The sequence below is a fragment of the Hyla sarda genome, unplaced genomic scaffold (assembly GCF_029499605.1).
Source record: "Hyla sarda isolate aHylSar1 unplaced genomic scaffold, aHylSar1.hap1 scaffold_340, whole genome shotgun sequence".
NCBI lineage: Eukaryota > Metazoa > Chordata > Amphibia > Anura > Hylidae > Hyla > Hyla sarda.
Genome location: NW_026610153.1, coordinates 97351 through 123207, shown reverse-complemented (window position 1 = coordinate 123207; position 25857 = coordinate 97351). Strand labels below are relative to the sequence as shown.

Sequence of the window (25857 nt, the reverse complement as noted above, 5' to 3'; positions counted from 1 at the left end):
CATTTGAGTAGCCAGCACACCTGTGCAGGTAGGGCATGACATGATAGGCAGCTGCCTTGATAGCGGGTGGGTGCTGAATGTTCCTAATTGACAAAATAAGATTAATGCTTATGAAGAAATATAAAATCTCATCCCTTCCCCAATATCGCGCCACACCCCTACCCCTTAATTCCCTGGTTGAACTTGATGGACATATGTCTTTTTTCGACCGTACTAACTATGTAACTATGTAACATAACATGGGGGGGGGGGGGGGGGTCTCCTGGCTGTTCACACAGGTGTGTCATTGCTGTACATTGACCATGCATTGCTTCTGTGGTATTGCAAAGGCAAAGACAAATGCTTCCAGCCATCCATTGCACTAATGGATTGGTCATCAGCTAGCTGTCTATGTCCCGCATCAATATAGACCAAAGTACAGAGGGTTAGGCTATGCTATTGTGCACCTACCTGATGCATCAGAAGGTGCGAGGCCCTTGCTAAATTCTGTGCACAGACTTTGAGATCTATACTTTAGACTGTATCTAAACCTGCTCCAACATGGACTGACATTCTGGCCTACTTTCAGCCGATGCGACTTGTCTGTCGCTGAACAGTCGCTTTTTATGTATTCAGCACCTATGTATAATGTTGTAAAAATGCTCTAGAAGCTAAAGTCGCAGAAATGTCACACATATTTGGCCTGCAACTTTCTGTGCGACAAATTCAGACAGGAAAAATCAGTATAAATCCTTAGAAAATTATCCCCCAGTGTCTCCATCTGCTGGCGGTATTGAATAAGCATTGCTGCACTGATGGGGTATGCATTAGACGAAAAAAAAAGAAGAAAAAGAAGAATAATACGCCCAGAAAAGAGGCGAAAAGGAGAAAAACGTAAAAAAACGTGAAAAAAAAGTAAGAGGAAGAGAAGGGAAAAAAAGGTGGAAATGGGTTTAAAAGTGATTTCGGCGGAGAAATATATATATATATATATATATATATATATATATATATACGCGCACACACACACATATATATAAACGTATTCTCCGTTGAGATATTGCAGCCGCTGCTGTGTCCAGGCCCAGGAGCCTTAGCACTGTGCTGTGATGTCACTCAATACCACTGACATCACTAGGTGTAAACAACATCTCTCCTTTGCTGTGTATGTGACTATGGAGCTGTTTGGTGATGTCGTCTATTATGGCCTTCATAGAAGCAACAGGAGATTGTTGCATCCATCTAGAACCCTCAGAACTACAGTGCTATGATGTCACTCACTTCCACAGGCCTTGCAGAGTGTAAACAACAACAACCCAGCTTTGTTGTGTATGTAACCATAGGGATTTGTGATGTCACCTAGAACCTTCACAGCAGCGACAGCTTTATGAGGAGCATCAGCACTGCTCTGCCTGAGCAGAACCATCACCGCCATAGGTTGTCAAATAACCCGGGTTTAACCCACACAGGTAAGTCCAATGGGGTGCAGGCATGTCCTCTATGCTTACAGCTTCCCGTGGGTGTTGGTTTGATACCGTTTGGGGACAGCCAAGGAGGCATCTGCAGGCAACAAAGGTAGGTGTGTGCTTGTGTGTGTGTTTCCTATGCAGATCCTAAGCCCAGTGTCACATGCAAGTAGGAGGAGTAAGAAGGGTTCCTGGCAAATCCGGGTTATGGATTGCATTTAAAAAGGCCCCGTGGGAGTGCAATGGGCCCCTGTCTTGCTGCTTAGCAATAATGGTATGGGTTTAGGTTCTGCTGTGTGTACTGGTGGTTGACTGCCCCCCAGCCCAGAGTGTGCATGGAAAATTGTCTGGCAGCCTCCCTGACAGCAAGCAGTGATAGTGCCCATGAAGGGCACCTTGTTGGGCCCGCCCCTTTCACGGTTATCGCTTCTCGGCCTTTTGGCTAAGATCAAGTGTAGTATCTGTTCTTATCAGTTTAATATCTGATACGTCCCCTATCTGGGGACCATATATTAAATGGATTTTTGAGAACGGGGGCCGATTTCGAAGCTTGCTTCCGTCGCCCTATGCATTGACCCGATATGGCAGTATCTTCGGGTACAGTGCACCACCCCCTTACAGGGTTAAAAAGAAAGATTCCTACTTTCATTGCTACCTGCTTGCTGGCTAGCCAGCTAGCCAGCCCTGTGGGCCTTGCTGCTGCTGCAGCCAAAAAACAAAAGGTGGTGCTGCTGCTGCTTCTGCTGCTTCTGCTTCTGCTTGTGTCTGGCCGCTGTTGGAGCGTCCAGGCACAGGACTTCTGCTGCTGCTGACTAAATGGCCTCCTTAATTGGATCATTTGAGTAGCCAGCACACCTGTGCAGGTAGGGCATGACATGATAGGCAGCTGCCTTGATAGCGGGTGGGTGCTGAATGTTCCTAATTGACAAAATAAGATTAATGCTTATGAAGAAATATAAAATCTCATCCCTTCCCCAATATCGCGCCACACCCCTACCCCTTAATTCCCTGGTTGAACTTGATGGACATATGTCTTTTTTCGACCGTACTAACTATGTAACTATGTAACATAACATGGGGGGGGGGGGGGGGGTCTCCTGGCTGTTCACACAGGTGTGTCATTGCTGTACATTGACCATGCATTGCTTCTGTGGTATTGCAAAGGCAAAGACAAATGCTTCCAGCCATCCATTGCACTAATGGATTGGTCATCAGCTAGCTGTCTATGTCCCGCATCAATATAGACCAAAGTACAGAGGGTTAGGCTATGCTATTGTGCACCTACCTGATGCATCAGAAGGTGCGAGGCCCTTGCTAAATTCTGTGCACAGACTTTGAGATCTATACTTTAGACTGTATCTAAACCTGCTCCAACATGGACTGACATTCTGGCCTACTTTCAGCCGATGCGACTTGTCTGTCGCTGAACAGTCGCTTTTTATGTATTCAGCACCTATGTATAATGTTGTAAAAATGCTCTAGAAGCTAAAGTCGCAGAAATGTCACACATATTTGGCCTGCAACTTTCTGTGCGACAAATTCAGACAGGAAAAATCAGTATAAATCCTTAGAAAATTATCCCCCAGTGTCTCCATCTGCTGGCGGTATTGAATAAGCATTGCTGCACTGATGGGGTATGCATTAGACGAAAAAAAAAGAAGAAAAAGAAGAATAATACGCCCAGAAAAGAGGCGAAAAGGAGAAAAACGTAAAAAAACGTGAAAAAAAAGTAAGAGGAAGAGAAGGGAAAAAAAGGTGGAAATGGGTTTAAAAGTGATTTCGGCGGAGAAATATATATATATATATATATATATATATATATATATATACGCGCACACACACACATATATATAAACGTATTCTCCGTTGAGATATTGCAGCCGCTGCTGTGTCCAGGCCCAGGAGCCTTAGCACTGTGCTGTGATGTCACTCAATACCACTGACATCACTAGGTGTAAACAACATCTCTCCTTTGCTGTGTATGTGACTATGGAGCTGTTTGGTGATGTCGTCTATTATGGCCTTCATAGAAGCAACAGGAGATTGTTGCATCCATCTAGAACCCTCAGAACTACAGTGCTATGATGTCACTCACTTCCACAGGCCTTGCAGAGTGTAAACAACAACAACCCAGCTTTGTTGTGTATGTAACCATAGGGATTTGTGATGTCACCTAGAACCTTCACAGCAGCGACAGCTTTATGAGGAGCATCAGCACTGCTCTGCCTGAGCAGAACCATCACCGCCATAGGTTGTCAAATAACCCGGGTTTAACCCACACAGGTAAGTCCAATGGGGTGCAGGCATGTCCTCTATGCTTACAGCTTCCCGTGGGTGTTGGTTTGATACCGTTTGGGGACAGCCAAGGAGGCATCTGCAGGCAACAAAGGTAGGTGTGTGCTTGTGTGTGTGTTTCCTATGCAGATCCTAAGCCCAGTGTCACATGCAAGTAGGAGGAGTAAGAAGGGTTCCTGGCAAATCCGGGTTATGGATTGCATTTAAAAAGGCCCCGTGGGAGTGCAATGGGCCCCTGTCTTGCTGCTTAGCAATAATGGTATGGGTTTAGGTTCTGCTGTGTGTACTGGTGGTTGACTGCCCCCCAGCCCAGAGTGTGCATGGAAAATTGTCTGGCAGCCTCCCTGACAGCAAGCAGTGATAGTGCCCATGAAGGGCACCTTGTTGGGCCCGCCCCTTTCACGGTTATCGCTTCTCGGCCTTTTGGCTAAGATCAAGTGTAGTATCTGTTCTTATCAGTTTAATATCTGATACGTCCCCTATCTGGGGACCATATATTAAATGGATTTTTGAGAACGGGGGCCGATTTCGAAGCTTGCTTCCGTCGCCCTATGCATTGACCCGATATGGCAGTATCTTCGGGTACAGTGCACCACCCCCTTACAGGGTTAAAAAGAAAGATTCCTACTTTCATTGCTACCTGCTTGCTGGCTAGCCAGCTAGCCAGCCCTGTGGGCCTTGCTGCTGCTGCAGCCAAAAAACAAAAGGTGGTGCTGCTGCTGCTTCTGCTGCTTCTGCTTCTGCTTGTGTCTGGCCGCTGTTGGAGCGTCCAGGCACAGGACTTCTGCTGCTGCTGACTAAATAGCCTCCTTAATTGGATCATTTGAGTAGCCAGCACACCTGTGCAGGTAGGGCATGACATGATAGGCAGCTGCCTTGATAGCGGGTGGGTGCTGAATGTTCCTAATTGACAAAATAAGATTAATGCTTATGAAGAAATATAAAATCTCATCCCTTCCCCAATATCGCGCCACACCCCTACCCCTTAATTCCCTGGTTGAACTTGATGGACATATGTCTTTTTTCGACCGTACTAACTATGTAACTATGTAACATAACATGGGGGGGGGGGGGGGTCTCCTGGCTGTTCACACAGGTGTGTCATTGCTGTACATTGACCATGCATTGCTTCTGTGGTATTGCAAAGGCAAAGACAAATGCTTCCAGCCATCCATTGCACTAATGGATTGGTCATCAGCTGGCTGTCTATGTCCCGCATCAATATAGACCAAAGTACAGAGGGTTAGGCTATGCTATTGTGCACCTACCTGATGCATCAGAAGGTGCGAGGCCCTTGCTAAATTCTGTGCACAGACTTTGAGATCTATACTTTAGACTGTATCTAAACCTGCTCCAACATGGACTGACATTCTGGCCTACTTTCAGCCGATGCGACTTGTCTGTCGCTGAACAGTCGCTTTTTATGTATTCAGCACCTATGTATAATGTTGTAAAAATGCTCTAGAAGCTAAAGTCGCAGAAATGTCACACATATTTGGCCTGCAACTTTCTGTGCGACAAATTCAGACAGGAAAAATCAGTATAAATCCTTAGAAAATTATCCCCCAGTGTCTCCATCTGCTGGTGGTATTGAATAAGCATTGCTGCACTGATGGGGTATGCATTAGACGAAAAAAAAGAAGAAAAAGAAGAATAATACGCCCAGAAAAGAGGCGAAAAGGAGAAAAACGTAAAAAAACGTGAAAAAAAAGTAAGAGGAAGAGAAGGGAAAAAAAGGTGGAAATGGGTTTAAAAGTGATTTCGGCGGAGAAATATATATATATATATATATATATATATATATATATATACGCGCACACACACACATATATATAAACGTATTCTCCGTTGAGATATTGCAGCCGCTGCTGTGTCCAGGCCCAGGAGCCTTAGCACTGTGCTGTGATGTCACTCAATACCACTGACATCACTAGGTGTAAACAACATCTCTCCTTTGCTGTGTATGTGACTATGGAGCTGTTTGGTGATGTCGTCTATTATGGCCTTCATAGAAGCAACAGGAGATTGTTGCATCCATCTAGAACCCTCAGAACTACAGTGCTATGATGTCACTCACTTCCACAGGCCTTGCAGAGTGTAAACAACAACAACCCAGCTTTGTTGTGTATGTAACCATAGGGATTTGTGATGTCACCTAGAACCTTCACAGCAGCGACAGCTTTATGAGGAGCATCAGCACTGCTCTGCCTGAGCAGAACCATCACCGCCATAGGTTGTCAAATAACCCGGGTTTAACCCACACAGGTAAGTCCAATGGGGTGCAGGCATGTCCTCTATGCTTACAGCTTCCCGTGGGTGTTGGTTTGATACCGTTTGGGGACAGCCAAGGAGGCATCTGCAGGCAACAAAGGTAGGTGTGTGCTTGTGTGTGTGTTTCCTATGCAGATCCTAAGCCCAGTGTCACATGCAAGTAGGAGGAGTAAGAAGGGTTCCTGGCAAATCCGGGTTATGGATTGCATTTAAAAAGGCCCCGTGGGAGTGCAATGGGCCCCTGTCTTGCTGCTTAGCAATAATGGTATGGGTTTAGGTTCTGCTGTGTGTACTGGTGGTTGACTGCCCCCCAGCCCAGAGTGTGCATGGAAAATTGTCTGGCAGCCTCCCTGACAGCAAGCAGTGATAGTGCCCATGAAGGGCACCTTGTTGGGCCCGCCCCTTTCACGGTTATCGCTTCTCGGCCTTTTGGCTAAGATCAAGTGTAGTATCTGTTCTTATCAGTTTAATATCTGATACGTCCCCTATCTGGGGACCATATATTAAATGGATTTTTGAGAACGGGGGCCGATTTCGAAGCTTGCTTCCGTCGCCCTATGCATTGACCCGATATGGCAGTATCTTCGGGTACAGTGCACCACCCCCTTACAGGGTTAAAAAGAAAGATTCCTACTTTCATTGCTACCTGCTTGCTGGCTAGCCAGCTAGCCAGCCCTGTGGGCCTTGCTGCTGCTGCAGCCAAAAAACAAAAGGTGGTGCTGCTGCTGCTTCTGCTGCTTCTGCTTCTGCTTGTGTCTGGCCGCTGTTGGAGCGTCCAGGCACAGGACTTCTGCTGCTGCTGACTAAATGGCCTCCTTAATTGGATCATTTGAGTAGCCAGCACACCTGTGCAGGTAGGGCATGACATGATAGGCAGCTGCCTTGATAGCGGGTGGGTGCTGAATGTTCCTAATTGACAAAATAAGATTAATGCTTATGAAGAAATATAAAATCTCATCCCTTCCCCAATATCGCGCCACACCCCTACCCCTTAATTCCCTGGTTGAACTTGATGGACATATGTCTTTTTTCGACCGTACTAACTATGTAACTATGTAACATAACATGGGGGGGGGGGGGGGGTCTCCTGGCTGTTCACACAGGTGTGTCATTGCTGTACATTGACCATGCATTGCTTCTGTGGTATTGCAAAGGCAAAGACAAATGCTTCCAGCCATCCATTGCACTAATGGATTGGTCATCAGCTGGCTGTCTATGTCCCGCATCAATATAGACCAAAGTACAGAGGGTTAGGCTATGCTATTGTGCACCTACCTGATGCATCAGAAGGTGCGAGGCCCTTGCTAAATTCTGTGCACAGACTTTGAGATCTATACTTTAGACTGTATCTAAACCTGCTCCAACATGGACTGACATTCTGGCCTACTTTCAGCCGATGCGACTTGTCTGTCGCTGAACAGTCGCTTTTTATGTATTCAGCACCTATGTATAATGTTGTAAAAATGCTCTAGAAGCTAAAGTCGCAGAAATGTCACACATATTTGGCCTGCAACTTTCTGTGCGACAAATTCAGACAGGAAAAATCAGTATAAATCCTTAGAAAATTATCCCCCAGTGTCTCCATCTGCTGGCGGTATTGAATAAGCATTGCTGCACTGATGGGGTATGCATTAGACGAAAAAAAAGAAGAAAAAGAAGAATAATACGCCCAGAAAAGAGGCGAAAAGGAGAAAAACGTAAAAAAACGTGAAAAAAAAGTAAGAGGAAGAGAAGGGAAAAAAAGGTGGAAATGGGTTTAAAAGTGATTTCGGCGGAGAAATATATATATATATATATATATATATATATATATATATATATATATACGCGCACACACACACATATATATAAACGTATTCTCCGTTGAGATATTGCAGCCGCTGCTGTGTCCAGGCCCAGGAGCCTTAGCACTGTGCTGTGATGTCACTCAATACCACTGACATCACTAGGTGTAAACAACATCTCTCCTTTGCTGTGTATGTGACTATGGAGCTGTTTGGTGATGTCGTCTATTATGGCCTTCATAGAAGCAACAGGAGATTGTTGCATCCATCTAGAACCCTCAGAACTACAGTGCTATGATGTCACTCACTTCCACAGGCCTTGCAGAGTGTAAACAACAACAACCCAGCTTTGTTGTGTATGTAACCATAGGGATTTGTGATGTCACCTAGAACCTTCACAGCAGCGACAGCTTTATGAGGAGCATCAGCACTGCTCTGCCTGAGCAGAACCATCACCGCCATAGGTTGTCAAATAACCCGGGTTTAACCCACACAGGTAAGTCCAATGGGGTGCAGGCATGTCCTCTATGCTTACAGCTTCCCGTGGGTGTTGGTTTGATACCGTTTGGGGACAGCCAAGGAGGCATCTGCAGGCAACAAAGGTAGGTGTGTGCTTGTGTGTGTGTTTCCTATGCAGATCCTAAGCCCAGTGTCACATGCAAGTAGGAGGAGTAAGAAGGGTTCCTGGCAAATCCGGGTTATGGATTGCATTTAAAAAGGCCCCGTGGGAGTGCAATGGGCCCCTGTCTTGCTGCTTAGCAATAATGGTATGGGTTTAGGTTCTGCTGTGTGTACTGGTGGTTGACTGCCCCCCAGCCCAGAGTGTGCATGGAAAATTGTCTGGCAGCCTCCCTGACAGCAAGCAGTGATAGTGCCCATGAAGGGCACCTTGTTGGGCCCGCCCCTTTCACGGTTATCGCTTCTCGGCCTTTTGGCTAAGATCAAGTGTAGTATCTGTTCTTATCAGTTTAATATCTGATACGTCCCCTATCTGGGGACCATATATTAAATGGATTTTTGAGAACGGGGGCCGATTTCGAAGCTTGCTTCCGTCGCCCTATGCATTGACCCGATATGGCAGTATCTTCGGGTACAGTGCACCACCCCCTTACAGGGTTAAAAAGAAAGATTCCTACTTTCATTGCTACCTGCTTGCTGGCTAGCCAGCTAGCCAGCCCTGTGGGCCTTGCTGCTGCTGCAGCCAAAAAACAAAAGGTGGTGCTGCTGCTGCTTCTGCTGCTTCTGCTTCTGCTTGTGTCTGGCCGCTGTTGGAGCGTCCAGGCACAGGACTTCTGCTGCTGCTGACTAAATAGCCTCCTTAATTGGATCATTTGAGTAGCCAGCACACCTGTGCAGGTAGGGCATGACATGATAGGCAGCTGCCTTGATAGCGGGTGGGTGCTGAATGTTCCTAATTGACAAAATAAGATTAATGCTTATGAAGAAATATAAAATCTCATCCCTTCCCCAATATCGCGCCACACCCCTACCCCTTAATTCCCTGGTTGAACTTGATGGACATATGTCTTTTTTCGACCGTACTAACTATGTAACTATGTAACATAACATGGGGGGGGGGGGGGGGGTCTCCTGGCTGTTCACACAGGTGTGTCATTGCTGTACATTGACCATGCATTGCTTCTGTGGTATTGCAAAGGCAAAGACAAATGCTTCCAGCCATCCATTGCACTAATGGATTGGTCATCAGCTGGCTGTCTATGTCCCGCATCAATATAGACCAAAGTACAGAGGGTTAGGCTATGCTATTGTGCACCTACCTGATGCATCAGAAGGTGCGAGGCCCTTGCTAAATTCTGTGCACAGACTTTGAGATCTATACTTTAGACTGTATCTAAACCTGCTCCAACATGGACTGACATTCTGGCCTACTTTCAGCCGATGCGACTTGTCTGTCGCTGAACAGTCGCTTTTTATGTATTCAGCACCTATGTATAATGTTGTAAAAATGCTCTAGAAGCTAAAGTCGCAGAAATGTCACACATATTTGGCCTGCAACTTTCTGTGCGACAAATTCAGACAGGAAAAATCAGTATAAATCCTTAGAAAATTATCCCCCAGTGTCTCCATCTGCTGGCGGTATTGAATAAGCATTGCTGCACTGATGGGGTATGCATTAGACGAAAAAAAAGAAGAAAAAGAAGAATAATACGCCCAGAAAAGAGGCGAAAAGGAGAAAAACGTAAAAAACGTGAAAAAAAAGTAAGAGGAAGAGAAGGGAAAAAAAGGTGGAAATGGGTTTAAAAGTGATTTCGGCGGAGAAATATATATATATATATATATATATATATATATATATATATATATACGCGCACACACACACATATATATAAACGTATTCTCCGTTGAGATATTGCAGCCGCTGCTGTGTCCAGGCCCAGGAGCCTTAGCACTGTGCTGTGATGTCACTCAATACCACTGACATCACTAGGTGTAAACAACATCTCTCCTTTGCTGTGTATGTGACTATGGAGCTGTTTGGTGATGTCGTCTATTACGGCCTTCATAGAAGCAACAGGAGATTGTTGCATCCATCTAGAACCCTCAGAACTACAGTGCTATGATGTCACTCACTTCCACAGGCCTTGCAGAGTGTAAACAACAACAACCCAGCTTTGTTGTGTATGTAACCATAGGGATTTGTGATGTCACCTAGAACCTTCACAGCAGCGACAGCTTTATGAGGAGCATCAGCACTGCTCTGCCTGAGCAGAACCATCACCGCCATAGGTTGTCAAATAACCCGGGTTTAACCCACACAGGTAAGTCCAATGGGGTGCAGGCATGTCCTCTATGCTTACAGCTTCCCGTGGGTGTTGGTTTGATACCGTTTGGGGACAGCCAAGGAGGCATCTGCAGGCAACAAAGGTAGGTGTGTGCTTGTGTGTGTGTTTCCTATGCAGATCCTAAGCCCAGTGTCACATGCAAGTAGGAGGAGTAAGAAGGGTTCCTGGCAAATCCGGGTTATGGATTGCATTTAAAAAGGCCCCGTGGGAGTGCAATGGGCCCCTGTCTTGCTGCTTAGCAATAATGGTATGGGTTTAGGTTCTGCTGTGTGTACTGGTGGTTGACTGCCCCCCAGCCCAGAGTGTGCATGGAAAATTGTCTGGCAGCCTCCCTGACAGCAAGCAGTGATAGTGCCCATGAAGGGCACCTTGTTGGGCCCGCCCCTTTCACGGTTATCGCTTCTCGGCCTTTTGGCTAAGATCAAGTGTAGTATCTGTTCTTATCAGTTTAATATCTGATACGTCCCCTATCTGGGGACCATATATTAAATGGATTTTTGAGAACGGGGGCCGATTTCGAAGCTTGCTTCCGTCGCCCTATGCATTGACCCGATATGGCAGTATCTTCGGGTACAGTGCACCACCCCCTTACAGGGTTAAAAAGAAAGATTCCTACTTTCATTGCTACCTGCTTGCTGGCTAGCCAGCTAGCCAGCCCTGTGGGCCTTGCTGCTGCTGCAGCCAAAAAACAAAAGGTGGTGCTGCTGCTGCTTCTGCTGCTTCTGCTTCTGCTTGTGTCTGGCCGCTGTTGGAGCGTCCAGGCACAGGACTTCTGCTGCTGCTGACTAAATGGCCTCCTTAATTGGATCATTTGAGTAGCCAGCACACCTGTGCAGGTAGGGCATGACATGATAGGCAGCTGCCTTGATAGCGGGTGGGTGCTGAATGTTCCTAATTGACAAAATAAGATTAATGCTTATGAAGAAATATAAAATCTCATCCCTTCCCCAATATCGCGCCACACCCCTACCCCTTAATTCCCTGGTTGAACTTGATGGACATATGTCTTTTTTCGACCGTACTAACTATGTAACTATGTAACATAACATGGGGGGGGGGGGGGTCTCCTGGCTGTTCACACAGGTGTGTCATTGCTGTACATTGACCATGCATTGCTTCTGTGGTATTGCAAAGGCAAAGACAAATGCTTCCAGCCATCCATTGCACTAATGGATTGGTCATCAGCTGGCTGTCTATGTCCCGCATCAATATAGACCAAAGTACAGAGGGTTAGGCTATGCTATTGTGCACCTACCTGATGCATCAGAAGGTGCGAGGCCCTTGCTAAATTCTGTGCACAGACTTTGAGATCTATACTTTAGACTGTATCTAAACCTGCTCCAACATGGACTGACATTCTGGCCTACTTTCAGCCGATGCGACTTGTCTGTCGCTGAACAGTCGCTTTTTATGTATTCAGCACCTATGTATAATGTTGTAAAAATGCTCTAGAAGCTAAAGTCGCAGAAATGTCACACATATTTGGCCTGCAACTTTCTGTGCGACAAATTCAGACAGGAAAAATCAGTATAAATCCTTAGAAAATTATCCCCCAGTGTCTCCATCTGCTGGCGGTATTGAATAAGCATTGCTGCACTGATGGGGTATGCATTAGACGAAAAAAAAGAAGAAAAAGAAGAATAATACGCCCAGAAAAGAGGCGAAAAGGAGAAAAACGTAAAAAAACGTGAAAAAAAAGTAAGAGGAAGAGAAGGGAAAAAAAGGTGGAAATGGGTTTAAAAGTGATTTCGGCGGAGAAATATATATATATATATATATATATATATATATATATATATACGCGCACACACACACATATATATAAACGTATTCTCCGTTGAGATATTGCAGCCGCTGCTGTGTCCAGGCCCAGGAGCCTTAGCACTGTGCTGTGATGTCACTCAATACCACTGACATCACTAGGTGTAAACAACATCTCTCCTTTGCTGTGTATGTGACTATGGAGCTGTTTGGTGATGTCGTCTATTATGGCCTTCATAGAAGCAACAGGAGATTGTTGCATCCATCTAGAACCCTCAGAACTACAGTGCTATGATGTCACTCACTTCCACAGGCCTTGCAGAGTGTAAACAACAACAACCCAGCTTTGTTGTGTATGTAACCATAGGGATTTGTGATGTCACCTAGAACCTTCACAGCAGCGACAGCTTTATGAGGAGCATCAGCACTGCTCTGCCTGAGCAGAACCATCACCGCCATAGGTTGTCAAATAACCCGGGTTTAACCCACACAGGTAAGTCCAATGGGGTGCAGGCATGTCCTCTATGCTTACAGCTTCCCGTGGGTGTTGGTTTGATACCGTTTGGGGACAGCCAAGGAGGCATCTGCAGGCAACAAAGGTAGGTGTGTGCTTGTGTGTGTGTTTCCTATGCAGATCCTAAGCCCAGTGTCACATGCAAGTAGGAGGAGTAAGAAGGGTTCCTGGCAAATCCGGGTTATGGATTGCATTTAAAAAGGCCCCGTGGGAGTGCAATGGGCCCCTGTCTTGCTGCTTAGCAATAATGGTATGGGTTTAGGTTCTGCTGTGTGTACTGGTGGTTGACTGCCCCCCAGCCCAGAGTGTGCATGGAAAATTGTCTGGCAGCCTCCCTGACAGCAAGCAGTGATAGTGCCCATGAAGGGCACCTTGTTGGGCCCGCCCCTTTCACGGTTATCGCTTCTCGGCCTTTTGGCTAAGATCAAGTGTAGTATCTGTTCTTATCAGTTTAATATCTGATACGTCCCCTATCTGGGGACCATATATTAAATGGATTTTTGAGAACGGGGGCCGATTTCGAAGCTTGCTTCCGTCGCCCTATGCATTGACCCGATATGGCAGTATCTTCGGGTACAGTGCACCACCCCCTTACAGGGTTAAAAAGAAAGATTCCTACTTTCATTGCTACCTGCTTGCTGGCTAGCCAGCTAGCCAGCCCTGTGGGCCTTGCTGCTGCTGCAGCCAAAAAACAAAAGGTGGTGCTGCTGCTTCTGCTGCTTCTGCTTCTGCTTGTGTCTGGCCGCTGTTGGAGCGTCCAGGCACAGGACTTCTGCTGCTGCTGACTAAATGGCCTCCTTAATTGGATCATTTGAGTAGCCAGCACACCTGTGCAGGTAGGGCATGACATGATAGGCAGCTGCCTTGATAGCGGGTGGGTGCTGAATGTTCCTAATTGACAAAATAAGATTAATGCTTATGAAGAAATATAAAATCTCATCCCTTCCCCAATATCGCGCCACACCCCTACCCCTTAATTCCCTGGTTGAACTTGATGGACATATGTCTTTTTTCGACCGTACTAACTATGTAACTATGTAACATAACATGGGGGGGGGGGGGGGGGTCTCCTGGCTGTTCACACAGGTGTGTCATTGCTGTACATTGACCATGCATTGCTTCTGTGGTATTGCAAAGGCAAAGACAAATGCTTCCAGCCATCCATTGCACTAATGGATTGGTCATCAGCTGGCTGTCTATGTCCCGCATCAATATAGACCAAAGTACAGAGGGTTAGGCTATGCTATTGTGCACCTACCTGATGCATCAGAAGGTGCGAGGCCCTTGCTAAATTCTGTGCACAGACTTTGAGATCTATACTTTAGACTGTATCTAAACCTGCTCCAACATGGACTGACATTCTGGCCTACTTTCAGCCGATGCGACTTGTCTGTCGCTGAACAGTCGCTTTTTATGTATTCAGCACCTATGTATAATGTTGTAAAAATGCTCTAGAAGCTAAAGTCGCAGAAATGTCACACATATTTGGCCTGCAACTTTCTGTGCGACAAATTCAGACAGGAAAAATCAGTATAAATCCTTAGAAAATTATCCCCCAGTGTCTCCATCTGCTGGCGGTATTGAATAAGCATTGCTGCACTGATGGGGTATGCATTAGACGAAAAAAAAGAAGAAAAAGAAGAATAATACGCCCAGAAAAGAGGCGAAAAGGAGAAAAACGTAAAAAAACGTGAAAAAAAAGTAAGAGGAAGAGAAGGGAAAAAAAGGTGGAAATGGGTTTAAAAGTGATTTCGGCGGAGAAATATATATATATATATATATATATATATATTTATATATACGCGCACACACACACATATATATAAACGTATTCTCCGTTGAGATATTGCAGCCGCTGCTGTGTCCAGGCCCAGGAGCCTTAGCACTGTGCTGTGATGTCACTCAATACCACTGACATCACTAGGTGTAAACAACATCTCTCCTTTGCTGTGTATGTGACTATGGAGCTGTTTGGTGATGTCGTCTATTATGGCCTTCATAGAAGCAACAGGAGATTGTTGCATCCATCTAGAACCCTCAGAACTACAGTGCTATGATGTCACTCACTTCCACAGGCCTTGCAGAGTGTAAACAACAACAACCCAGCTTTGTTGTGTATGTAACCATAGGGATTTGTGATGTCACCTAGAACCTTCACAGCAGCGACAGCTTTATGAGGAGCATCAGCACTGCTCTGCCTGAGCAGAACCATCACCGCCATAGGTTGTCAAATAACCCGGGTTTAACCCACACAGGTAAGTCCAATGGGGTGCAGGCATGTCCTCTATGCTTACAGCTTCCCGTGGGTGTTGGTTTGATACCGTTTGGGGACAGCCAAGGAGGCATCTGCAGGCAACAAAGGTAGGTGTGTGCTTGTGTGTGTGTTTCCTATGCAGATCCTAAGCCCAGTGTCACATGCAAGTAGGAGGAGTAAGAAGGGTTCCTGGCAAATCCGGGTTATGGATTGCATTTAAAAAGGCCCCGTGGGAGTGCAATGGGCCCCTGTCTTGCTGCTTAGCAATAATGGTATGGGTTTAGGTTCTGCTGTGTGTACTGGTGGTTGACTGCCCCCCAGCCCAGAGTGTGCATGGAAAATTGTCTGGCAGCCTCCCTGACAGCAAGCAGTGATAGTGCCCATGAAGGGCACCTTGTTGGGCCCACCCCTTTCACGGTTATCGCTTCTCGGCCTTTTGGCTAAGATCAAGTGTAGTATCTGTTCTTATCAGTTTAATATCTGATACGTCCCCTATCTGGGGACCATATATTAAATGGATTTTTGAGAACGGGGGCCGATTTCGAAGCTTGCTTCCGTCGCCCTATGCATTGACCCGATATGGCAGTATCTTCGGGTACAGTGCACCACCCCCTTACAGGGTTAAAAAGAAAGATTCCTACTTTCATTGCTACCTGCTTGCTGGCTAGCCAGCTAGCCAGCCCTGTGGGCCTTGCTGCTGCTGCAGCCAAAAAACAAAAGGTGGTGCTGCTGCTGCTTCTGCTGCTTCTGCTTCTGCTTGTGTCTGGCCGCTGTTGGAGCGTCCAGGCACAGGACTTCTGCTGCTGCTGACTAAATGGCCTCCTTAATTGGATCATTTGAGTAGCCAGCACACCTGTGCAGGTAGGGCATGACATGATAGGCAGCTGCCTTGATAGCGGGTGGGTGCTGAATGTTCCTAATTGACAAAATAAGATTAATGCTTATGAAGAAATATAAAATCTCATCCCTTCCCCAATATCGCGCCACACCCCTACCCCTTAATTCCCTGGTTGAACTTGATGGACATATGTCTTTTTTCGACCGTACTAACTATGTAACTATGTAACATAACATGGGGGGGGGGGGGGGTCTCCTGGCTGTTCACACAGGTGTGTCATTGCTGTACATTGACCATGCATTGCTTCTGTGGTATTGCAAAGGCAAAGACAAATGCTTCCAGCCATCCATTGCACTAATGGATTGGTCATCAGCTGGCTGTCTATGTCCCGCATCAATATAGACCAAAGTACAGAGGGTTAGGCTATGCTATTGTGCACCTACCTGATGCATCAGAAGGTGCGAGGCCCTTGCTAAATTCTGTGCACAGACTTTGAGATCTATACTTTAGACTGTATCTAAACCTGCTCCAACATGGACTGACATTCTGGCCTACTTTCAGCCGATGCGACTTGTCTGTCGCTGAACAGTCGCTTTTTATGTATTCAGCACCTATGTATAATGTTGTAAAAATGCTCTAGAAGCTAAAGTCGCAGAAATGTCACACATATTTGGCCTGCAACTTTCTGTGCGACAAATTCAGACAGGAAAAATCAGTATAAATCCTTAGAAAATTATCCCCCAGTGTCTCCATCTGCTGGCGGTATTGAATAAGCATCGCTGCACTGATGGGGTATGCATTAGACGAAAAAAAAGAAGAAAAAGAAGAATAATACGCCCAGAAAAGAGGCGAAAAGGAGAAAAACGTAAAAAAACGTGAAAAAAAAGTAAGAGGAAGAGAAGGGAAAAAAAGGTGGAAATGGGTTTAAAAGTGATTTCGGCGGAGAAATATATATATATATATATATATATATATATACGCGCACACACACACATATATATAAACGTATTCTCCGTTGAGATATTGCAGCCGCTGCTGTGTCCAGGCCCAGGAGCCTTAGCACTGTGCTGTGATGTCACTCAATACCACTGACATCACTAGGTGTAAACAACATCTCTCCTTTGCTGTGTATGTGACTATGGAGCTGTTTGGTGATGTCGTCTATTATGGCCTTCATAGAAGCAACAGGAGATTGTTGCATCCATCTAGAACCCTCAGAACTACAGTGCTATGATGTCACTCACTTCCACAGGCCTTGCAGAGTGTAAACAACAACAACCCAGCTTTGTTGTGTATGTAACCATAGGGATTTGTGATGTCACCTAGAACCTTCACAGCAGCGACAGCTTTATGAGGAGCATCAGCACTGCTCTGCCTGAGCAGAACCATCACCGCCATAGGTTGTCACATAACCCGGGTTTAACCCACACAGGTAAGTCCAATGGGGTGCAGGCATGTCCTCTATGCTTACAGCTTCCCGTGGGTGTTGGTTTGATACCGTTTGGGGACAGCCAAGGAGGCATCTGCAGGCAACAAAGGTAGGTGTGTGCTTGTGTGTGTGTTTCCTATGCAGATCCTAAGCCCAGTGTCACATGCAAGTAGGAGGAGTAAGAAGGGTTCCTGGCAAATCCGGGTTATGGATTGCATTTAAAAAGGCCCCGTGGGAGTGCAATGGGCCCCTGTCTTGCTGCTTAGCAATAATGGTATGGGTTTAGGTTCTGCTGTGTGTACTGGTGGTTGACTGCCCCCCAGCCCAGAGTGTGCATGGAAAATTGTCTGGCAGCCTCCCTGACAGCAAGCAGTGATAGTGCCCATGAAGGGCACCTTGTTGGGCCCGCCCCTTTCACGGTTATCGCTTCTCGGCCTTTTGGCTAAGATCAAGTGTAGTTCTGCTCACTTGGTCTGGCCAGAGGGTGTCTGGGGTACCCGGCTCCTTTGCCTGGGGGGATCGTCCTTCTTAACGGAGGGACTTCACCCCCCTGCTGCTATCAGGGAGCCGGCTTAGTCCCCAGACAACGGGAGGCGATCCCCACCTACCTACTTCGGTGGGGGAGGTGTCTGGACATCATGGACATGGAGGAAGATTGCGGTTTTTCTTCGGAAGGCGTGCCGCCTTTTGCGAGACTTCGGAATGGAGTTCGTATTTCCCTGCTCGATGTCCGGAAGAAGGAAAGAGGCCTTGTCTTTGTCGTGGAAGAAGTGCTGTTTAAGTTGCTGGAAGTCAAGAGGGAGCAAATCCTATCCATGCTTGAGTTTCCCAGAAGTGGATACTACGACGTGGTGCTGGCTTCTGAAGAGGACTATGAGTCATTTTGGAACATATTGCAGCAAAAGAAGGTATGTCCGGTTTTGGAAGGGGTGGAGATAGTTCCACATTTCCCACGTAGAGAACGATTGGTGACTATAAGGATGTATAGCCCATATACTTCGGAGGAGGATATCGTTACCTTTTTGTCTCGATTCTGTGACAGTGTTCTGCCTAAAGGCAAGGTATTTAATCAATATGGACTATGGACCACCAAGTGGAGGTTCCATGTGAAATTTAAAATGGCAGATGGCAAGTTAGTGATCCCCCCAGGACGGTTTAAAATTGGTTCTGTGAACGGGGATCTGTATTTTTCTGGCATGCAAGATTTTTGCCGCAAATGTAAACAGTACGGTCACAGAAAGGAGGATTGCACGTTTTTGTGGTGTTTCAAGTGTCAAGAGGAGGGTCACGACGTGGAAAATTGTCAAAAGAAAAGGAAATGCCATCTGTGTGGTGAGGAGGGCCATCTGCTTGGCTCGTGTCCTAAGAAAAAGTCTGAGAAAAATTCAGAGAAAAAGGAAGCTGTAAAAAGAAGCAGAGAGGAACCAGCTGAAGTGAAAGAACCAGAAGTGGAGCAGGTTCCAACTAGAAGACCTACAGAGCAGAAGAAGAAGAGAGAGGAGGAAGTGTATGTGCCAGTGCAGTATTTTGGTGTGCTTGGTGGTTTGTTGGAAAATTTGTCGGAAGCAGAAAGAAAAACGTTTGACAAAGATATGATGGATCTAAAGATAGGCTTGAAGAACCGGGAGGAAGAAGCTCGGGATAAAGTCTATTTTTCTTTCAAGGCAGACATGAACCGTTTTGTTGAAACGTATAAAATTCCAGGCTGGTTAGCGTCTCAAGTTAAGAAAGATATAGCAAATGGCAATATCAGTCGAGGACTGATAGACTTTCTAATGGTGTTTGCATGGAGGAAGGGGATGACCTTCTAATTTGGTTTTGCTTAATTAGAAAGTAATGTTTGGTTTTGCTATTTTATGTTGTTTCTTATTTTGTTTTTAAATGTTCTATTTTGTTTCATTAGTGTTTAAGAAAAGAAATAAAAACATGTTACCTGATGATGAACACAAAATTGAGTTCCAAATAAGATCTTGGAACTCTGAGTGAGTTCTGAGGGCTAACTTAAAAAATCTGTTCTTATCAGTTTAATATCTGATACGTCCCCTATCTGGGGACCATATATTAAATGGATTTTTGAGAACGGGGGCCGATTTCGAAGCTTGCTTCCGTCGCCCTATGCATTGACCCGATATGGCAGTATCTTCGGGTACAGTGCACCACCCCCTTACAGGGTTAAAAAGAAAGATTCCTACTTTCATTGCTACCTGCTTGCTGGCTAGCCAGCTAGCCAGCCCTGTGGGCCTTGCTGCTGCTGCAGCCAAAAAACAAAAGGTGGTGCTGCTGCTGCTTCTGCTGCTTCTGCTTCTGCTTGTGTCTGGCCGCTGTTGGAGCGTCCAGGCACAGGACTTCTGCTGCTGCTGACTAAATGGCCTCCTTAATTGGATCATTTGAGTAGCCAGCACACCTGTGCAGGTAGGGCATGACATGATAGGCAGCTGCCTTGATAGCGGGTGGGTGCTGAATGTTCCTAATTGACAAAATAAGATTAATGCTTATGAAGAAATATAAAATCTCATCCCTTCCCCAATATCGCGCCACACCCCTACCCCTTAATTCCCTGGTTGAACTTGATGGACATATGTCTTTTTTCGACCGTACTAACTATGTAACTATGTAACATAACATGGGGGGGGGGGGGGGTCTCCTGGCTGTTCACACAGGTGTGTCATTGCTGTACATTGACCATGCATTGCTTCTGTGGTATTGCAAAGGCAAAGACAAATGCTTCCAGCCATCCATTGCACTAATGGATTGGTCATCAGCTGGCTGTCTATGTCCCGCATCAATATAGACCAAAGTACAGAGGGTTAGGCTATGCTATTGTGCACCTACCTGATGCATCAGAAGGTGCGAGGCCCTTGCTAAATTCTGTGCACAGACTTTGAGATCTATACTTTAGACTGTATCTAAACCTGCTCCAACATGGACTGACATTCTGGCCTACTTTCAGCCGATGCGACTTGTCTGTCGCTGAACAGTCGCTTTTTATGTATTCAGCACCTATGTATAATGTTGTAAAAATGCTCTAGAAGCTAAAGTCGCAGAAATGTCACACATATTTGGCCTGCTACTTTCTGTGCGACAAATTCAGACAGGAAAAATCAGTATAAATCCTTAGAAAATTATCCCCCAGTGTCTCCATCTGCTGGCGGTATTGAATAAGCATTGCTGCACTGATGGGGTATGCATTAGACGAAAAAAAAGAAGAAAAAGAAGAATAATACGCCCAGAAAAGAGGCGAAAAGGAGAAAAACGTAAAAAAACGTGAAAAAAAAGTAAGAGGAAGAGAAGGGAAAAAAAGGTGGAAATGGGTTTAAAAGTGATTTCGGCGGAGAAATATATATATATATATATATATATATATATATATATATATATATATACGCGCACACACACACATATATATAAACGTATTCTCCGTTGAGATATTGCAGCCGCTGCTGTGTCCAGGCCCAGGAGCCTTAGCACTGTGCTGTGATGTCACTCAATACCACTGACATCACTAGGTGTAAACAACATCTCTCCTTTGCTGTGTATGTGACTATGGAGCTGTTTGGTGATGTCGTCTATTATGGCCTTCATAGAAGCAACAGGAGATTGTTGCATCCATCTAGAACCCTCAGAACTACAGTGCTATGATGTCACTCACTTCCACAGGCCTTGCAGAGTGTAAACAACAACAACCCAGCTTTGTTGTGTATGTAACCATAGGGATTTGTGATGTCACCTAGAACCTTCACAGCAGCGACAGCTTTATGAGGAGCATCAGCACTGCTCTGCCTGAGCAGAACCATCACCGCCATAGGTTGTCAAATAACCCGGATTTAACCCACACAGGTAAGTCCAATGGGGTGCAGGCATGTCCTCTATGCTTACAGCTTCCCGTGGGTGTTGGTTTGATACCGTTTGGGGACAGCCAAGGAGGCATCTGCAGGCAACAAAGGTAGGTGTGTGCTTGTGTGTGTGTTTCCTATGCAGATCCTAAGCCCAGTGTCACATGCAAGTAGGAGGAGTAAGAAGGGTTCCTGGCAAATCCGGGTTATGGATTGCATTTAAAAAGGCCCCGTGGGAGTGCAATGGGCCCCTGTCTTGCTGCTTAGCAATAATGGTATGGGTTTAGGTTCTGCTGTGTGTACTGGTGGTTGACTGCCCCCCAGCCCAGAGTGTGCATGGAAAATTGTCTGGCAGCCTCCCTGACAGCAAGCAGTGATAGTGCCCATGAAGGGCACCTTGTTGGGCCCGCCCCTTTCACGGTTATCGCTTCTCGGCCTTTTGGCTAAGATCAAGTGTAGTATCTGTTCTTATCAGTTTAATATCTGATACGTCCCCTATCTGGGGACCATATATTAAATGGATTTTTGAGAACGGGGGCCGATTTCGAAGCTTGCTTCCGTCGCCCTATGCATTGACCCGATATGGCAGTATCTTCGGGTACAGTGCACCACCCCCTTACAGGGTTAAAAAGAAAGATTCCTACTTTCATTGCTACCTGCTTGCTGGCTAGCCAGCTAGCCAGCCCTGTGGGCCTTGCTGCTGCTGCAGCCAAAAAACAAAAGGTGGTGCTGCTGCTGCTTCTGCTGCTTCTGCTTCTGCTTGTGTCTGGCCGCTGTTGGAGCGTCCAGGCACAGGACTTCTGCTGCTGCTGACTAAATGGCCTCCTTAATTGGATCATTTGAGTAGCCAGCACACCTGTGCAGGTACGGCATGACATGATAGGCAGCTGCCTTGATAGCGGGTGGGTGCTGAATGTTCCTAATTGACAAAATAAGATTAATGCTTATGAAGAAATATAAAATCTCATCCCTTCCCCAATATCGCGCCACACCCCTACCCCTTAATTCCCTGGTTGAACTTGATGGACATATGTCTTTTTTCGACCGTACTAACTATGTAACTATGTAACATAACATGGGGGGGGGGGGGTCTCCTGGCTGTTCACACAGGTGTGTCATTGCTGTACATTGACCATGCATTGCTTCTGTGGTATTGCAAAGGCAAAGACAAATGCTTCCAGCCATCCATTGCACTAATGGATTGGTCATCAGCTGGCTGTCTATGTCCCGCATCAATATAGACCAAAGTACAGAGGGTTAGGCTATGCTATTGTGCACCTACCTGATGCATCAGAAGGTGCGAGGCCCTTGCTAAATTCTGTGCACAGACTTTGAGATCTATACTTTAGACTGTATCTAAACCTGCTCCAACATGGACTGACATTCTGGCCTACTTTCAGCCGATGCGACTTGTCTGTCGCTGAACAGTCGCTTTTTATGTATTCAGCACCTATGTATAATGTTGTAAAAATGCTCTAGAAGCTAAAGTCGCAGAAATGTCACACATATTTGGCCTGCAACTTTCTGTGCGACAAATTCAGACAGGAAAAATCAGTATAAATCCTTAGAAAATTATCCCCCAGTGTCTCCATCTGCTGGCGGTATTGAATAAGCATTGCTGCACTGATGGGGTATGCATTAGACGAAAAAAAAGAAGAAAAAGAAGAATAATACGCCCAGAAAAGAGGCGAAAAGGAGAAAAACGTAAAAAAACGTGAAAAAAAAGTAAGAGGAAGAGAAGGGAAAAAAAGGTGGAAATGGGTTTAAAAGTGATTTCGGCGGAGAGAAATATATATATATATATATATATATATATATATATATATATATATATACGCGCACACACACACATATATATAAACGTATTCTCCGTTGAGATATTGCAGCCGCTGCTGTGTCCAGGCCCAGGAGCCTTAGCACTGTGCTGTGATGTCACTCAATACCACTGACATCACTAGGTGTAAACAACATCTCTCCTTTGCTGTGTATGTGACTATGGAGCTGTTTGGTGATGTCGTCTATTATGGCCTTCATAGAAGCAACAGGAGATTGTTGCATCCATCTAGAACCCTCAGAACTACAGTGCTATGATGTCACTCACTTCCACAGGCCTTGCAGAGTGTAAACAACAACAACCCAGCTTTGTTGTGTATGTAACCATAGGGATTTGTGATGTCACCTAGAACCTTCACAGCAGCGACAGCTTTATGAGGAGCATCAGCACTGCTCTGCCTGAGCAGAACCATCACCGCCATAGGTTGTCAAATAACCCGGGTTTAACCCACACAGGTAAGTCCAATGGGGTGCAGGCATGTCCTCTATGCTTACAGCTTCCCGTGGGTGTTGGTTTGATACCGTTTGGGGACAGCCAAGGAGGCATCTGCAGGCAACAAAGGTAGGTGTGTGCTTGTGTGTGTGTTTCCTATGCAGATCCTAAGCCCAGTGTCACATGCAAGTAGGAGGAGTAAGAAGGGTTCCTGGCAAATCCGGGTTATGGATTGCATTTAAAAAGGCCCCGTGGGAGTGCAATGGGCCCCTGTCTTGCTGCTTAGCAATAATGGTATGGGTTTAGGTTCTGCTGTGTGTACTGGTGGTTGACTGCCCCCCAGCCCAGAGTGTGCATGGAAAATTGTCTGGCAGCCTCCCTGAGAGCAAGCAGTGATAGTGCCCATGAAGGGCACCTTGTTGGGCCCGCCCCTTTCACGGTTATCGCTTCTCGGCCTTTTGGCTAAGATCAAGTGTAGTATCTGTTCTTATCAGTTTAATATCTGATACGTCCCCTATCTGGGGACCATATATTAAATGGATTTTTGAGAACGGGGGCCGATTTCGAAGCTTGCTTCCGTCGCCCTATGCATTGACCCGATATGGCAGTATCTTCGGGTACAGTGCACCACCCCCTTACAGGGTTAAAAAGAAAGATTCCTACTTTCATTGCTACCTGCTTGCTGGCTAGCCAGCTAGCCAGCCCTGTGGGCCTTGCTGCTGCTGCAGCCAAAAAACAAAAGGTGGTGCTGCTGCTGCTTCTGCTGCTTCTGCTTCTGCTTGTGTCTGGCCGCTGTTGGAGCGTCCAGGCACAGGACTTCTGCTGCTGCTGACTAAATGGCCTCCTTAATTGGATCATTTGAGTAGCCAGCACACCTGTGCAGGTAGGGCATGACATGATAGGCAGCTGCCTTGATAGCGGGTGGGTGCTGAATGTTCCTAATTGACAAAATAAGATTAATGCTTATGAAGAAATATAAAATCTCATCCCTTCCCCAATATCGCGCCACACCCCTACCCCTTAATTCCCTGGTTGAACTTGATGGACATATGTCTTTTTTCGACCGTACTAACTATGTAACTATGTAACATAACATGGGGGGGGGGTCTCCTGGCTGTTCACACAGGTGTGTCATTGCTGTACATTGACCATGCATTGCTTCTGTGGTATTGCAAAGGCAAAGACAAATGCTTCCAGCCATCCATTGCACTAATGGATTGGTCATCAGCTGGCTGTCTATGTCCCGCATCAATATAGACCAAAGTACAGAGGGTTAGGCTATGCTATTGTGCACCTACCTGATGCATCAGAAGGTGCGAGGCCCTTGCTAAATTCTGTGCACAGACTTTGAGATCTATACTTTAGACTGTATCTAAACCTGCTCCAACATGGACTGACATTCTGGCCTACTTTCAGTCGATGCGACTTGTCTGTCGCTGAACAGTCGCTTTTTATGTATTCAGCACCTATGTATAATGTTGTAAAAATGCTCTAGAAGCTAAAGTCGCAGAAATGTCACACATATTTGGCCTGCAACTTTCTGTGCGACAAATTCAGACAGGAAAAATCAGTATAAATCCTTCGAAAATTATCCCCCAGTGTCTCCATCTGCTGGCGGTATTGAATAAGCATTGCTGCACTGATGGGGTATGCATTAGACGAAAAAAAGAAGAAAAAGAAGAATAATACGCCCAGAAAAGAGGCGAAAAGGAGAAAAACGTAAAAAAACGTGAAAAAAAAGTAAGAGGAAGAGAAGGGAAAAAAAGGTGGAAATGGGTTTAAAAGTGATTTCGGCGGAGAAATATATATATATATATATATATATATATATATATATATATATATATATACGCGCACACACACACATATATATAAACGTATTCTCCGTTGAGATATTGCAGCCGCTGCTGTGTCCAGGCCCAGGAGCCTTAGCACTGTGCTGTGATGTCACTCAATACCACTGACATCACTAGGTGTAAACAACATCTCTCCTTTGCTGTGTATGTGACTATGGAGCTGTTTGGTGATGTCGTCTATTATGGCCTTCATAGAAGCAACAGGAGATTGTTGCATCCATCTAGAACCCTCAGAACTACAGTGCTATGATGTCACTCACTTCCACAGGCCTTGCAGAGTGTAAACAACAACAACCCAGCTTTGTTGTGTATGTAACCATAGGGATTTGTGATGTCACCTAGAACCTTCACAGCAGCGACAGCTTTATGAGGAGCATCAGCACTGCTCTGCCTGAGCAGAACCATCACCGCCATAGGTTGTCAAATAACCCGGGTTTAACCCACACAGGTAAGTCCAATGGGGTGCAGGCATGTCCTCTATGCTTACAGCTTCCCGTGGGTGTTGGT

General features: G+C 45.8%; 10 non-coding genes across 10 annotated transcripts; all 10 read left to right on the top strand.

Moving 5' to 3' along the window:
- Positions 1–1867: 1867 nt before the first annotated feature.
- LOC130330848 (U2 spliceosomal RNA) lies at positions 1868–2058 on the top strand. The gene has a single exon (XR_008873889.1). It is a non-coding gene; the product is annotated as a U2 spliceosomal RNA (small nuclear RNA).
- Positions 2059–4147: 2089 nt separating this feature from the next.
- Positions 4148–4338, top strand: LOC130330847 (U2 spliceosomal RNA). Its single transcript, XR_008873888.1, has one exon. It is a non-coding gene; the product is annotated as a U2 spliceosomal RNA (small nuclear RNA).
- Positions 4339–6424: 2086 nt separating this feature from the next.
- Positions 6425–6615, top strand: LOC130330846 (U2 spliceosomal RNA). Its single transcript, XR_008873887.1, has one exon. It is a non-coding gene; the product is annotated as a U2 spliceosomal RNA (small nuclear RNA).
- A 2095-nt stretch (positions 6616–8710) lies between these two features.
- Positions 8711–8901, top strand: LOC130330844 (U2 spliceosomal RNA). The gene has a single exon (XR_008873886.1). It is a non-coding gene; the product is annotated as a U2 spliceosomal RNA (small nuclear RNA).
- Positions 8902–10994: 2093 nt separating this feature from the next.
- On the top strand, positions 10995–11185 carry LOC130330843 (U2 spliceosomal RNA). Its single transcript, XR_008873885.1, has one exon. It is a non-coding gene; the product is annotated as a U2 spliceosomal RNA (small nuclear RNA).
- Positions 11186–13272: 2087 nt separating this feature from the next.
- Positions 13273–13463, top strand: LOC130330841 (U2 spliceosomal RNA). The gene has a single exon (XR_008873883.1). It is a non-coding gene; the product is annotated as a U2 spliceosomal RNA (small nuclear RNA).
- Positions 13464–15548: 2085 nt separating this feature from the next.
- LOC130330840 (U2 spliceosomal RNA) lies at positions 15549–15739 on the top strand. Its single transcript, XR_008873882.1, has one exon. It is a non-coding gene; the product is annotated as a U2 spliceosomal RNA (small nuclear RNA).
- A 3630-nt stretch (positions 15740–19369) lies between these two features.
- On the top strand, positions 19370–19557 carry LOC130330797 (U2 spliceosomal RNA). Its single transcript, XR_008873857.1, has one exon. It is a non-coding gene; the product is annotated as a U2 spliceosomal RNA (small nuclear RNA).
- Positions 19558–21651: 2094 nt separating this feature from the next.
- On the top strand, positions 21652–21842 carry LOC130330839 (U2 spliceosomal RNA). Its single transcript, XR_008873881.1, has one exon. It is a non-coding gene; the product is annotated as a U2 spliceosomal RNA (small nuclear RNA).
- A 2094-nt stretch (positions 21843–23936) lies between these two features.
- LOC130330838 (U2 spliceosomal RNA) lies at positions 23937–24127 on the top strand. The gene has a single exon (XR_008873880.1). It is a non-coding gene; the product is annotated as a U2 spliceosomal RNA (small nuclear RNA).
- The last annotated feature ends 1730 nt before the right edge of the window (positions 24128–25857 follow it).